At 43.4% G+C, this 12,966-nt stretch overlaps 1 long non-coding RNA gene across 2 annotated transcripts in view; it reads right to left on the reverse strand.

Moving 5' to 3' along the window:
- The window catches only part of LOC129152001 (uncharacterized), a 213,399-nt gene extending 200,806 nt beyond the window's left edge, over positions 1-12,593 (reverse strand). Inside the window, exon 1 of one of the 2 annotated variants that reach the window (XR_008558712.1) lies at positions 12,273-12,593. This is a non-coding gene — a long non-coding RNA (uncharacterized LOC129152001). Of the gene's footprint in view, positions 1-12,036; positions 12,243-12,272 lie in introns of those variants that run through there. The other variant, XR_008558714.1, reaches the window with a different exon arrangement.
- Between the last annotated feature and the right edge of the window lie 373 nt (positions 12,594-12,966).

Raw genomic sequence — 12,966 nt, forward strand, 5'->3', positions numbered from 1 at the left:
AAATACAACAATTCACAGGAATAAAGAAAGCTTAAATAAATCACAGTATATCCACATGATGAAATATTTTACAATATTAAAAAGGATGCTTTCAAAAATAAGGGCAGAGGGAAATAGGAGAGAATTATAAGAACTGGGTATATATCTAATTTAACTTTAATTCCACTAAAACAAACACACATAAAATACAGATATTTCATGAATAAAATACATGGATAATCAAGTTAAAAATATGTGTGAAATAATCTCTGTGAACAATGCAAGGTACCACTGTATTATAATATACTAGAGGCCCGGTGCACAGATTCGTGCACCAATGGGGTCCATGGGCATGGCCTGTGGGGATAGGGCCAAAACGTGCAGTCCATCGCCACCTGCCGCTCTAGCCTGCTGCTCCCACTCATCCAGGCCCCACTGGGCCTGCCAAGGGCTTGCGCCTAGTCATTTCTGATCTGGAGAGGATCATGCCACCGCAGCGGGTGCTCACCAGCCATGAGCACTGCCTCTGGCGCCCTTCACTCACCTGAGCAGCACTCCCACTGTGGGAGCACACTGACCACCAGGGGGCAGCTCCTGCATTGAGCACCTGCCCCCTGGGTGGTCAGTGAACATCATAGCGACCAGTTGACCGGTCGTTCAGTCGCTTAGGCTTTTATATATATAGATTGGATGATTTCTGTTTTTCTTGAGTATCTCTATATTTCACAATTATTGAACACTAGAGGCCCAGTGCATGATTGAATCATGCACGTGTAGGGTCCCCTACATGCTTTCGCTTTCGATCGCATTGGAGCTGGGTGCCTGTCTGCTGGTGCACCAGGCCTTTCAGAGCAGACAGGCACTGATGGTCCGTGGTGGGACATGAGCTCGCTGCCCCAGAGGCCCCTTCTGTTCCGCAGCACAGCCATGGTGCAGACGCTGAGCTCACGCAGCCGCTGGCGACTCGAGCTCAGCATCCCGCCGGCCTAATCGGCTACCCCAGCCACCCCGAGTCCCGCCCCCTGCACCTCCCTCTGGCCCAATCCTGGGCGTAGTGGAGTGATGGTAATTTACATATTACCATTTTATCAGGTAGGATGAGCACTACTACAATCAGAAATAAAAGATACTAAATCATGATCATTCAACTAGAATAAGCTGCAAGGAGAAGAATGAATGGGAATCTAAACTATTAGTAGTACCCAAGTGGAATCAAAAGAGCTGCATAAATGATATACACTGGGATAGCAGCAAGAACTCCAGAGTAATATCTACCAAGCTAAGGGAGAGTAGCGGGACAGGAAATAACACAGAAAGATTACTAACACAAAACAGATGGACTAGCATACCATCCTCTGACATTGATACTATGAGTCCCTCATACAGATGGAACATTCATTTGTAATAAAGTAGGTTAAGTTCTCATTTATGAACCTAATGTTTTCTTTCATATCCCATTACTTTTTTGTTGTTGTTGCTCTATCTCAACACCCCTATATTCAAGGAATAAAACACACACACATAGCACTGCAATCTCACTATCATCCATTATTCAAGAAAGGTCTCCTTGAATAAATGTCTGCTCAGAGGCTCTCAGCAAATTTCATTTCTGAACACTACTGTCGGCAGCCCAGCAGGCTATTTCACCAAGATAAGATCACACATTTAATCAAATGCACCTAAAAAAAGAAATACTCGCAAAGTTTGCTTAATAATGCCAAATCATGAAAGTACAATGTTGACAGCCTTCTAATTTTTAGTGCTCCTTCTTTTTCAAGGATTTGCAAGAGAGATACGTGGGAGTTCTACTAACCTTTGAAAATTCACCAAATTATATTATGTGTTACTTTTTATATTGGGTTGGCACTTACAAATAAAAACAAAAAGTCAACACAATTTTGTGAGTAATAAAAAATAAATAAAGGTTTCCCAACTTATACAAATAACATCTCTAAAACACCATTTCACTTCAACTAGTCAGGTGTCAGCATAAAACACTACCCAGACTGCTAGATTTTGTAATAATGGATCCATATTAGAGGTCTGCCATTTGAATAACATTATTACTAGATAGATTGGAGTATGTTTTAATTGGATTCTTTAGATAACTAATAAAGTTATCCAAACTCAATTATTTAAAATATCCTACTTGATGTACTTTTGAATATTCTGTCTCTAAACATAGATTAACTTGAACAAATACATATGCCCATCAGTAGCATGACATAACAAGTACACTAGCCGGAGTAAAATAGATATCTCAGATAGATAAGATTCATACCTACAAATCCATTTTTTCTTTTACTTCTATCCGCATTTATTTTATGCTGCATTTATTCTTTTTTAATATATTTTTATTGATTTCAGAGAGGAAGGAAGAGGGAGAGAGAGATAGAAACATCTATGATGAGAATCATGGATCGGCTGCCTCCTGCAAGTCCCCCACTGGGGATCGAGCCCACAACCCAGGCATGTGCCCTTGACCAGAATCGAACCTGGGACCTTTCAGTTCGCAGGCCGATGCTCTATCCACTGATCCAAACCAGCGAGGGCTGCATTTATTCTTATTCAATAGGTTTCTGTTTCTTTAGTTTCATCTGGGATAACTTTTTCTTCTGTGCAACCTCCACTTCTGGTTGCTCCTTTCCATCAAGTGTCATCATAAATTGGCTGGTGGAACTCACACATGATTTAATTAAAACATGAGCTCTACAGCCAATGGCATATCTCAGGGGCTTTATTCACCTGGAGGTACTCAATGCCTAAATAATCCACATTTAAACCTGTCAGACCAGCATTACTCTCTGCCTTTCTTGGCATGAGTAGCATAAATGCAGCACTCTGTGCACCACCAACCCTGTGCCCAGTGCCCATGTGGCACTGATACAATGGCAACTCCACCATCATCATGTGATGGAGTGGTATATGTTGTTATATAATGACATCTTGCAGATATTTCGTGGCTTTTCAGATATGCACAGCCTCCTTGATAACTTAGGCAGTTCCTTAGGTGCTTCTGAACCTGAAGATTTGAATCCCTTGATTTGCATGTTTTTGTTGGATTTTCTGGGTCAACTGAGTAAGAAAACATTTTCCAAGATCACACTGGCTGCTTACAGGAAGAGTAAACCCATTTGTAATGATTTTCCTAACCAATTCTCCAACACCTGACCTGTCTCGGTTAACAAAGGATTATTGTAGAGGACATTGAGGTTTTATCAGCCCCTCCGCCTTTTTGCTGTGTACAAGATCCCTCTATTAATGGAGCCTTTCCTTCTTCAAGCTATTTGTCCATGCACAGAGGAATTGCAATATCTTTACCCACCCCACTAAGCTGGTGATAATAGATGGATCTAAAACTGGGTACCTAATTCAGACGGTGGTGAAAGGGAAAGAATCTAGTAGGCAGAGGAAAGGAAAAGTGGGTCGGAACATGCAACTGGAGCAGCATCCTAGTGGTAGTCAAGATGCTATTTTTATTTTTGATGCCTAGAGAAACCTCCATCATTCACCAAGGTTCTGTAGGTGAGAAAAATAATAACCTCCCAATAAATTGATCATTTGGCCTAAAGATAGTTGTAATTGTCTTTGCAAGTAAAAGAAGAACAATGAATTACCCCAGTCTACCAAATCTTATAAATTGAAGTCCATACAACAACTAAGATGTTGCAGCATTTTGGAGTGACAGTAAAATAATATTTAACTGTTGTGCATAAAAAATATTAAAAATTGAAGTAAAATTTAACTATTGAAAGTGCCTAAAATTTTTAAAAATGAGTGTGTTATTTTAAAAGAAAACAGTTGCCTAAGGCCTTCTTCCAAAGTCAACTTCAGTTAATAATACGATTAAAACTTGACAGATTCAACAGTTAAAAGTCAATATAAAAAAGAAAGTCTAGATATACACATGCCTCATGTTAACACAAAACTATTTCTCAATGGACTCTTTGTCCGCTTCCTGAAGTCATGATCAGTATTCTGAGTCAAGATTCAGACAACCACCATCAGCCATTGACAAATCAAAAACACTAAAAATTTGAAAAAACAAAAAGATATCAATGTAAACCAGTTGAGCCCTTCCATTCATGCCGGACATAAAACCTCATACAAAAGACGCCCATCAGGACCAATTCCTCTTACCCAACAGAATTTGGAAGAGTTTTGAGGAAAGGAAAAGAGGAAAGAAACCAAACCAAAACAAAACTGGAGACTGTTGAAAAACCTCTTCCAGGGTCAGCTGTCAATGGAATGCATTTTAGTATTCAGGTTACCCACCCATGCAGAACATCAAAAACTGGGCTTGAGTCTCTCCCCTATTCTCACAGGCTCAGGCTACTGTGGAGTTGCTGGGGCTGTATTGAATAGTAACACACTCTGCCTCTGTGGGACGTATAAACACCAACACAAACTGATCAAACAGAAGGGGGTATCCTTTCTACTTGACTTTCATTTTCTTGAATTATACTTTAAAACACTTAAGTCTGGTACAACTTAGCAAGTCAGCTGTCCAATGTGCAGCTTATGTTTTCATTCATTTTTACCACCTACCATGTTGTACACTTTCCATTTTAACAGAAATGCTGGGTAATAATAGGTAAAAGTCACACATTTCAGGAACGTCTCGATTGGCAATTGTCACTGAAATACAGATGTTAATTCTAAAATTCAGACGTATTTATCACCATGTCCCTACTTGTACTATTTTAAAGCAACTTTGGGGTCTGAATTTTAAGGCTTCATCTGCATTTATAACACTCTGATGAAGACATGAATTTTGGAATTATAATTTTTTTAAGTATTGGAATCCCTAAGTCGTAAAAGTTTATGATGACTTGATTTGGTGACAATATTGTGTAAAATTCTGATGCAGTTCAAACTTAAAGAGCTACTGATGCCATGAGAAAAGATGATCAGGAGTTTAATTTAAAATGTCTTAAGTTAAATTGCTACTTTCATTTTACATGTGATTTAAGTCAATCTTCAGACACGATACTTGGTGGCTGTCAAAAATATTTTTTCTGTCAGGATTATGATTTTTGGTGGGGAATTAGTAGCAGAGCATAACTTTTTAAGATTAATAGCTCAGAAATAGGTACTTAAGAAAAGGTTAAAAAAAGGAAATTGGAAAAGACAAAAAGACATAAAATCTTTCTCAGCTTTTTAAGAAAATGCTATTAATTTTCTTGGCTCATCAAGAACTCTTCAATTAAGAAAATAATATTTGACTTAGCTATTTTTTAATAATGGTAGTTAAGGACATTTCTAATAATACTATGACTATTAATAACAGGTTCCATTCATTAAATGCTCAATCTATCAGGTACATTTCTATTTACTTCCTATTCCTCACCCCAAACCAGCAAAGAAGATGCCATTATCTTTTTTTTTTAATATATTTTATTGATTTTTTACAGAGAGGAAGAGAGAGGGATAGAGAGTTAGAAACATCGATGAGAGAGAAACATCGACCAGCTGCCTCCTGCACACCCCCTACTGGGGATGTGCCCGCAACCAAGGTACGTGCCCTTGACCGGAATGGAACCTGGGACCCTTGAGTCCGTAGGCCGACACTCTATCCACTGAGCCAAACCGGTTTCGGCCCATTATCTTTATTTATAGACAAAAAACAACAGAGTTAGAGAGTTATGGGTTGTTTCTCATTCCAAAGGCCATTTCTGAAAAGTTCATAACTAGGCACAACACCCAGCTATGCCCATCTGAAGAATATCATTTTGTTTTCACAACTGTAAATCAAGATTAACCAAAGAGTTGAAAAAGACAAGTGCTATGGTACTTACTGTGGCAGGGATAAGGGAAATATATTGTCGTGAATATACTCAAATATATAATTTATAAATATATATAGAAATTTTCAAATAGATGTCAAAGTCCCATTCAGAAGTATTACAGTTCACTTTTAAATTAAGATTCTAGTAAAACTAATCTCTGTGTGGAGCTTCTGTTGTTCATTAGGCTTATTACCCCTCACAAATAAACGGAGCCACAGTATATAATTACCCCATGGGTCCTTCTCCCTGAAAATGGCCTGTTGTGATGCATCGATAGTGATTAACAGACTAAGAGTGTAGTGGGTTGTCTTGATATCACTTTAGAAAAGTGATTTCCTCCCTAATAATTCCCATGATACATAAATATTCAATTAGGGTCTTTGAAATCTAGTTTTAATTGGGCATTCCTACTCTACCCAACTGCAAACTTAGCCCAAGTTATGAAAGGTATTTTATTAATTCATAATATTTTTTTTAAATCCCACCAACTCCTCATTATTTTTAAAGTGGGAAGGTAAAAATAAAGCCAAGATTATCTTTTATTTTCAAATTTAATAATGTTTTAAATGATGCTCCAAAGCAATGAGGCGAAACATAACCTTGTATCTGAATCCCATGAGGAGTTGATTAATGTTTCTTGGAGCCCTCATGAGACCTAGTAAATAATAATGATAATAATAAAACTAATGACAGCAGCAAATAGGGGCCTATGTATTATGTGCCCAGAACCATGAGGGACACTTTGTATATATCTTCTCATTAAATCTTCACAACAACCTATGAATTAGGCACAACTGTTATACCCATGAAAGCATTATCAGGAAATTGAGGCATAGAGAGATTGGGTATCTTGCCCAAAGTCAAATAACTTATCAAACCTAAGCAAACATGCCCCAGAGACCCTTCTCTTCACCACCACACCATTCTGCCTCTCCAGATATCAGGATTTCAAGACCTGGGGCCTAGATTTTAAATTTTCCCAGTACCTCCTTTGCTACTGTCAGGACATCAGGCTGGAGATGTGGCAGCTTTAAAGCTTCAGTTTCACCAACTGGGGATCAAAACAGTTCAAGACAAGCTTTCTACGATGGGAAGAAAATAATGAAAATGTCAGACAAATAATAAAACCTCCAACCTATTTGTGTCTTTTTAAAACTGAACCATCCACTTGTTTTCTCATTCCAGATGGCTTCTTATATGGTTACATGGGGTGAGACTTGTGAGTACAAGGAGGCAGATCTTGGAACGCTTCTCAGACTCCCTGGTCCCAAGACCCTATTACATGCTTAAAAATTAATGATCTAAAACAACTTTGGGTTATGTTGGTTTTAACTATCAATACTTATGCATTCATAGTTAAACTGGGGAAACTTTTAAATACATGGCATATGCCATCAGAGCAATGATGTAATCACATATCATGTACCTTCTGGAAACTGCCCCCTCCCGCCGCCCCCCCCCCCCCACACACACACACACACACACTTGTTCAAGTGAAAGGCCAATCACATCTTAGCGTTATTATGACAATGTTTTCTCCTGACAGGCCTGAAAGCGTCTTAGAGGGACCCACAGGTTTCCCCAGAACACAAATTGAGAAGAGGAGTAGTCTGCTCTACAAAATAACTGCCATAAAAGTTTACCAGAAATATTCAGTTCGGTGACTTATTTTTCCATCCCAGAGATAATTTTCATAATAAATAAGATTACCATCAACAACATTCTATTTAAATTCTTGAATAATATGGACCAAATATTAACTTCCTCTAATATATGTAGTCATTCTTATTAAGACATTTAACATTAAATTCTTATTTTCAGTGTCAACAAGACATGAACAAGACGTAAGTTATTAAGATCTATAGAATCTGTCATGATCAAATATAGGAATAACTCTCTCCTTTCACCCACTCCCTAAAACAGTGGAGAAGTTCATTAATTCAGAGTAGGACAGCCAGTTTTTAAATATATTTTGTACTCGTGAATACATCAACACACTTCACAATTCTGAGAGAAAAAAAAAGTACACCTGCTACCATTGCAGTAGTAGAGTTCATTTAATCCACATGGACACTCAGACCAGGGTAATACTGTATCACTAAATGGTTGGGAGAAATATACACATCCTAGAACTTATAATTGATATCAAGAGACATACTTACCTATTTTCTCAAACTGATGAATAAACAACAATATCAAAATCACAATGAGGGAAAAATCTAGATTTTTCTCCCCACTGATGAACAACACCCTAACAACACACACACACACATACACACACACACACACACACACACACACACACAGAGATAACAAAGGGGAAATAAATGTCAGAAGGACCTTACTCAAATTTGAATGTTTTACATTTTATTATAAAATTGGATATTCTATAAAGAAATGCATTTGCATAAAAGAAAAAGACAAAGATGCAATAGTAATCTAAGCATAAATATGTCCTTGAAGGCAAACAAATGCTAAATTACAATACAGCTTCTGTCAATGTGAGCAAATTCATATTTTGAATGTAATGCAAATCTAAGAAATCAAAGGGAAAATAGCCATTTGCAAAATTGGAGGAAAGAGCATCTTCCTTTAAGTCCAACTGCTCTAGCCATTCATGCCATGCTAAATTAAGGCTGCATAGCATTTCTCAAAATCACTCTTTGTTCTTAAATACAAAAATCACAACCAGTTTTCCTGAATTCTAGGCAAAAATGACCCACTTCTAATAGTAACTGTCACTCCTACTTGGCAGTCCTTTTCAAAAACAGTTTTAAAAAGTGGTTAAAGTGGTCCAAATGAGACCAGAAAACCAATTCAGTTTAGCATTGTGTATATTATTTGACTAACTTCAATCCTTTTGACCTTATAAGCTTTTTATTTTCTAGTTAGGATTTCCTTTGCTATAGTTAACCAAGGAATCAAAGATGAATCAAATTCATCCAAATGTTGCCTAATTACCAGAAACAATGCCAGGCACAGTAGCTGGAGCCAGTAAATCTCATACTGTTATTCCCAGTGAAAAGGAGTATTTAAATCTCCAAAATGTAAGAAGATCATTATAAAGACAACCATTTCTAAAACATCCTCCATTCATATTGTGAGGAGAGCTCTCAACCTGAAGGATAATCAGATCAAGCAACTTAAAATGAGACATCAAAAAGCATTTACCCATCATACAAATCCCATGTTGGCTTATCGCTCTTCAGGCCAGGGATGCCCGATGCAACCTAACATGTCTATCGGAAAGATTTAAAGAGTTCACGTAAACCTTTACACAAATCATTCCTTGTACCCCGAGTTCATAGAAATAGTCCAGTTACCCATGTACACCAATAGAGCAGGCTATTGGACATTTAGTGATCAAGAAGTGCTGTGGAATGGCAACCCAGCACTCTGACATGTTCACCTTCAGCTAAAGACAGCACAATACACGGACAAACACAGTCCTCATGACATCAGGACCTGTGGAATGTAGGACTGCTAGGAAACATGCTGCTAGGAAACAAAGAACAGACCTGACCAAATCTTCCAATGTATGGACTCGGAATCACGGCAATTAGATCTTCTAAAATGAGAGGACAAGTATCCCTTCATCTTCAGAAATGTTTGCAAGTGTAAAGAATTTTAACACCTACCCTCCAGAAATGAAGCAAATATAGGACGCTGGATTCTCATGAATTGAATCACAATTCTCTAAGTTTTCTTTTAAGGTGACCACCACTAACAATAACTCATAAGAATATAACAATCAAAATCAGGGATCAGGGATTCTGTATTCCTTTTTGTTTATGTTTTATTTTTTGCAACCTAAGCTTTTCAAGAAGTCAAGATCTTAAGGAGAAAGAAATGTGTAGACATTATAGTACCTAGAAACAAAGTACCCTTTTAGGTTTGCAGTGCTACATTTTTTTAGAACAAAATAGAGCATAGCCATTTGCAACAAACACCCAAGCAGCCAGAGCTAATCTACAACTAAGGCATTTAATCTTTTAATTATTGAAACTAAAAAGCAGTTTCAAGTTTTAAAAAACTGATTATCTTTGCATATTGTTAACCCTTGCTTTGGTTACCAAAAAAAAAAAGATAGTGTGAAACAAAGCTGAGAGATATTTCCATGAAATTATCCTTTTAACTTCCACAGAAATTATCTGAAAACCTCTTTGGGCTATACTATAAAAGAACTGGCAAGTCTATCTGTAACCCACGTACAAACTGGGTGCTAGGAACTCCAGGTCATTTAGTATCGTGACAGATTGAAAAATGTACCAGGGGAAACTGGCTAAATTCTGTTTAATCTCACAGGGAAATAAAGGACATTCTCCAAGTGAACAATCACTAAAGAAGCGTGTCTTTGTAGATTCTAAAATGGCATTCTTTAACTAGTTTTGCTAGCCCACTATGACACTACATTAGCAGACCGCCTAGTTACTTCACAGCGACACACAGAAGGCAGTTTTTTTTTCTTCCTGCCCGAGTCTATGCGTCTCCTCATTTCCCCAGCAGCCGGCTGGAAGGATGTAAAATCAGAGGTGCAAGAAGACTTATACTTCCTAATGAGTCATCCACCCAGGAAAGTAAACACAACTCACACCACTAGGTTCGCTGGAAAGGAGACTGTGGCAGGGCCGCTGACACCCTTGTTTACAATGTGCTCTAAGGACTGCAGGCAGGAGCACAGGCAAGGCACAGGGAGGAGACACCCAGGGGTGGCTCACCCGCTGGAGTTCGCCCAATTGCTAGGCTATCTCTGGCCATAAATAAAGCAGCACATGTTTCCATCGGAGCGAGGAAAGTGGCCAGAGAATTCCAGGGGCCGGGGGTTGTGCCGGCTTCGCTCGGTTACTCGAGTCTGCCAGAGAGACGGCCACACTAACCCCTGGTGCTCAGCGGGGCCAGTCTGGGGTGCGCTGCGCGCTGCACCAGAGACTCTCCCGCGCCGCACGCATCCCGCGGAGGGGCTCCTCGCTGGCGGAAAGGGGACAGGGGGACACCGAGAGGCGTCCCCGCAGACACCCACGGGCCCCCGCGGCCTCCTCAAACCAGATTTTCCAGTTAAGCGGATCCCGGGAGATTCTGATAAGCAAGCTCCGCTCAAGGAGCATCAAGCTCTGCCATCCCCGCAGAAACCTCCCGGGCCCTCCCCTGAGCGCACGGAAACGCACGCACACACGCCGCACACCGCCGCCAACTAACCCTTGCAGGGAGGTCGCCCCCAGAAACACACATACACGCCCACCCACCTATACTGCTAGGGGGGCGGGGGGAAGGGGGGGCTGGCACGCTTAGCTCCAGACTCCAGCGGCGGGGGCGCAGTGGCACCCTCGCTTCGAGGCAGGCTGGAGCCTCCCCTTCTCCTCCGTGGCGCCTACCGTCCTACCTGTAACCCAGCCGACCGCGGCCACCAATACTCTCCCCATCCCGCCCCGGTGCCCCCGCCACCCGGATTCCTTCAACAGCCCCCCCCCCCCCCACCCCCCGCAACCCGTGCCCACTCCCAACACCGCGCCGCCGCGGGCCACCCAAGAAAGTGGCACCTTCCTCCAACCAAACCGCCTAACAAAGCCTGGACAAGCACGTCTAAACCCAACTGCCGTGAAGGGGACACAAGGGGCGGGGTGCGGGGAGACAGCCCGGCTCCCACGACTCAGGGGCGCGACCTGGGCACATGCCGCCCAGCCAGGGATGCTCCGAGGCAGGTGCCTAGGCGGGATCGCGGCAGGCTGGCCACCCCGCGGTCCCCACAACCCCAGAGCCCAGCTCCTCACCGGGTGTCTGTCGCTCCTCTAGCCTCGCTCCCGCCTCCAGCGGCACCCGCTCCGGGCAGGCGGAGAGAAGGCGCCCCCTGGTCAGCTTTCAGCCCCCCCTCCAGAGGATGACACTGGGGTGAGAGAGGAGGGGAAAATCCCCGGGGTGGAAACCGTTCCTATTCCCCCGCGTTTGGGACGGCGAAGGCGCCGGGTCTGCTCTCCCCTTCATCCCGCTTGGCCGCCAAATCTCCCAAGAGCTGGAAAAGCCTCAAAGCGGTGCCAAACCCCAGCGCCCACCAGCCCAGAGACTCCCTTCCCGCCCCGCATCACAATCGGATGAGTGTGTGTGTGTGTGTGTGTGTGTGTGTGCAAGTGTGTGTGTGTGTGTGCAAGTGTGTGAGTGGGAGGATGAGGGTGCGTGAATCCCCCACGACCCCCCCCCCGACACCCACCCAGGTAGCCCGCCCCGCGGACGCCGGTCCGGTCACCGCTATTAGGAAGTAAGAAGAATAAATTACCTTCCGGAACCGCAGGTCCCCGCGATCGTCCCATCAGCGGCTCAACAACCTGCAGCTGGGTGCCGGGTCCACAATCCAGCCATGGAGCCCGGGGCGCAAGCCCGCCCGGCCCCGGCGAGGACGCCCCCACCGCACTCGGCAAAGGAGGATAACCCAAGCGCAGAGAAGGCAGCAGGAGGGTGGAAACCCCAGTCAAGGAAACAGCAAAAAAAAAAAAAAAAAAAGTCTCTCCTTACCCCTTTCTTCTGCTACACAGCCATGGAAAACGGAGAGGGGGTGGAGGGTGAGGGGAGAGGAAGAACCAAACGCTTGTCTTCCTTGACGCGTCCCGGCTTCGCACGCACCCAGGCGCTCGGACGCCGAGTCCGGAGAGAGGGGGGTTCAGATGCCCCTCGCAGTCCACAGTTGCACAACTTCGGAGTCGGGCTCCGTCTCCCGCAGCAGCCGAGGGACCCGAGCGGCAGCGATTAACATGCGGCAGTCATAGCTGGGGCTGCCTCTCCTCCCGCCGCCGCCGCCGCCGCCGCCGCTTCGGAAAAGACGCTGCCGAAGAGACCAAAAATCTCCCACCATCCCCCCCCGCAGCCGATCTTTACATCCAGTTCTCCCACACCCCACCCCCTTCTCTTTCTTTTTCTTCTTCTTCCTCGTCCTCCCCCCTCCGGTCTGGGAGCGGGAGCGATGGAGTAGGCAGTGGGAGCCGAGAGGGCCAAGGGTGGCTCCTGCGCCTAACCCTCCTCCTCCTCCTCCTCCTCCTCCTCCTCCGCGGCTCGAGGGTCTCTCCGCGCCGAGGGTCTCCTTTCGCTCCCGCAACCTGCGTCAGGAGCCGGAGCGAGGGCCACGCAAACTCCTTCTCCCGGGTGCACCGCGGGGGCGCGCGGGCGGAGCGGGCGCCCGGCCTCCGAGGGCTGCGTCCCGGGGGCCGCGGAG

Source organism: Eptesicus fuscus, chromosome 2 (assembly GCF_027574615.1).
Source record: "Eptesicus fuscus isolate TK198812 chromosome 2, DD_ASM_mEF_20220401, whole genome shotgun sequence".
Classification (NCBI taxonomy): Eukaryota; Metazoa; Chordata; class Mammalia; order Chiroptera; family Vespertilionidae; genus Eptesicus; species Eptesicus fuscus.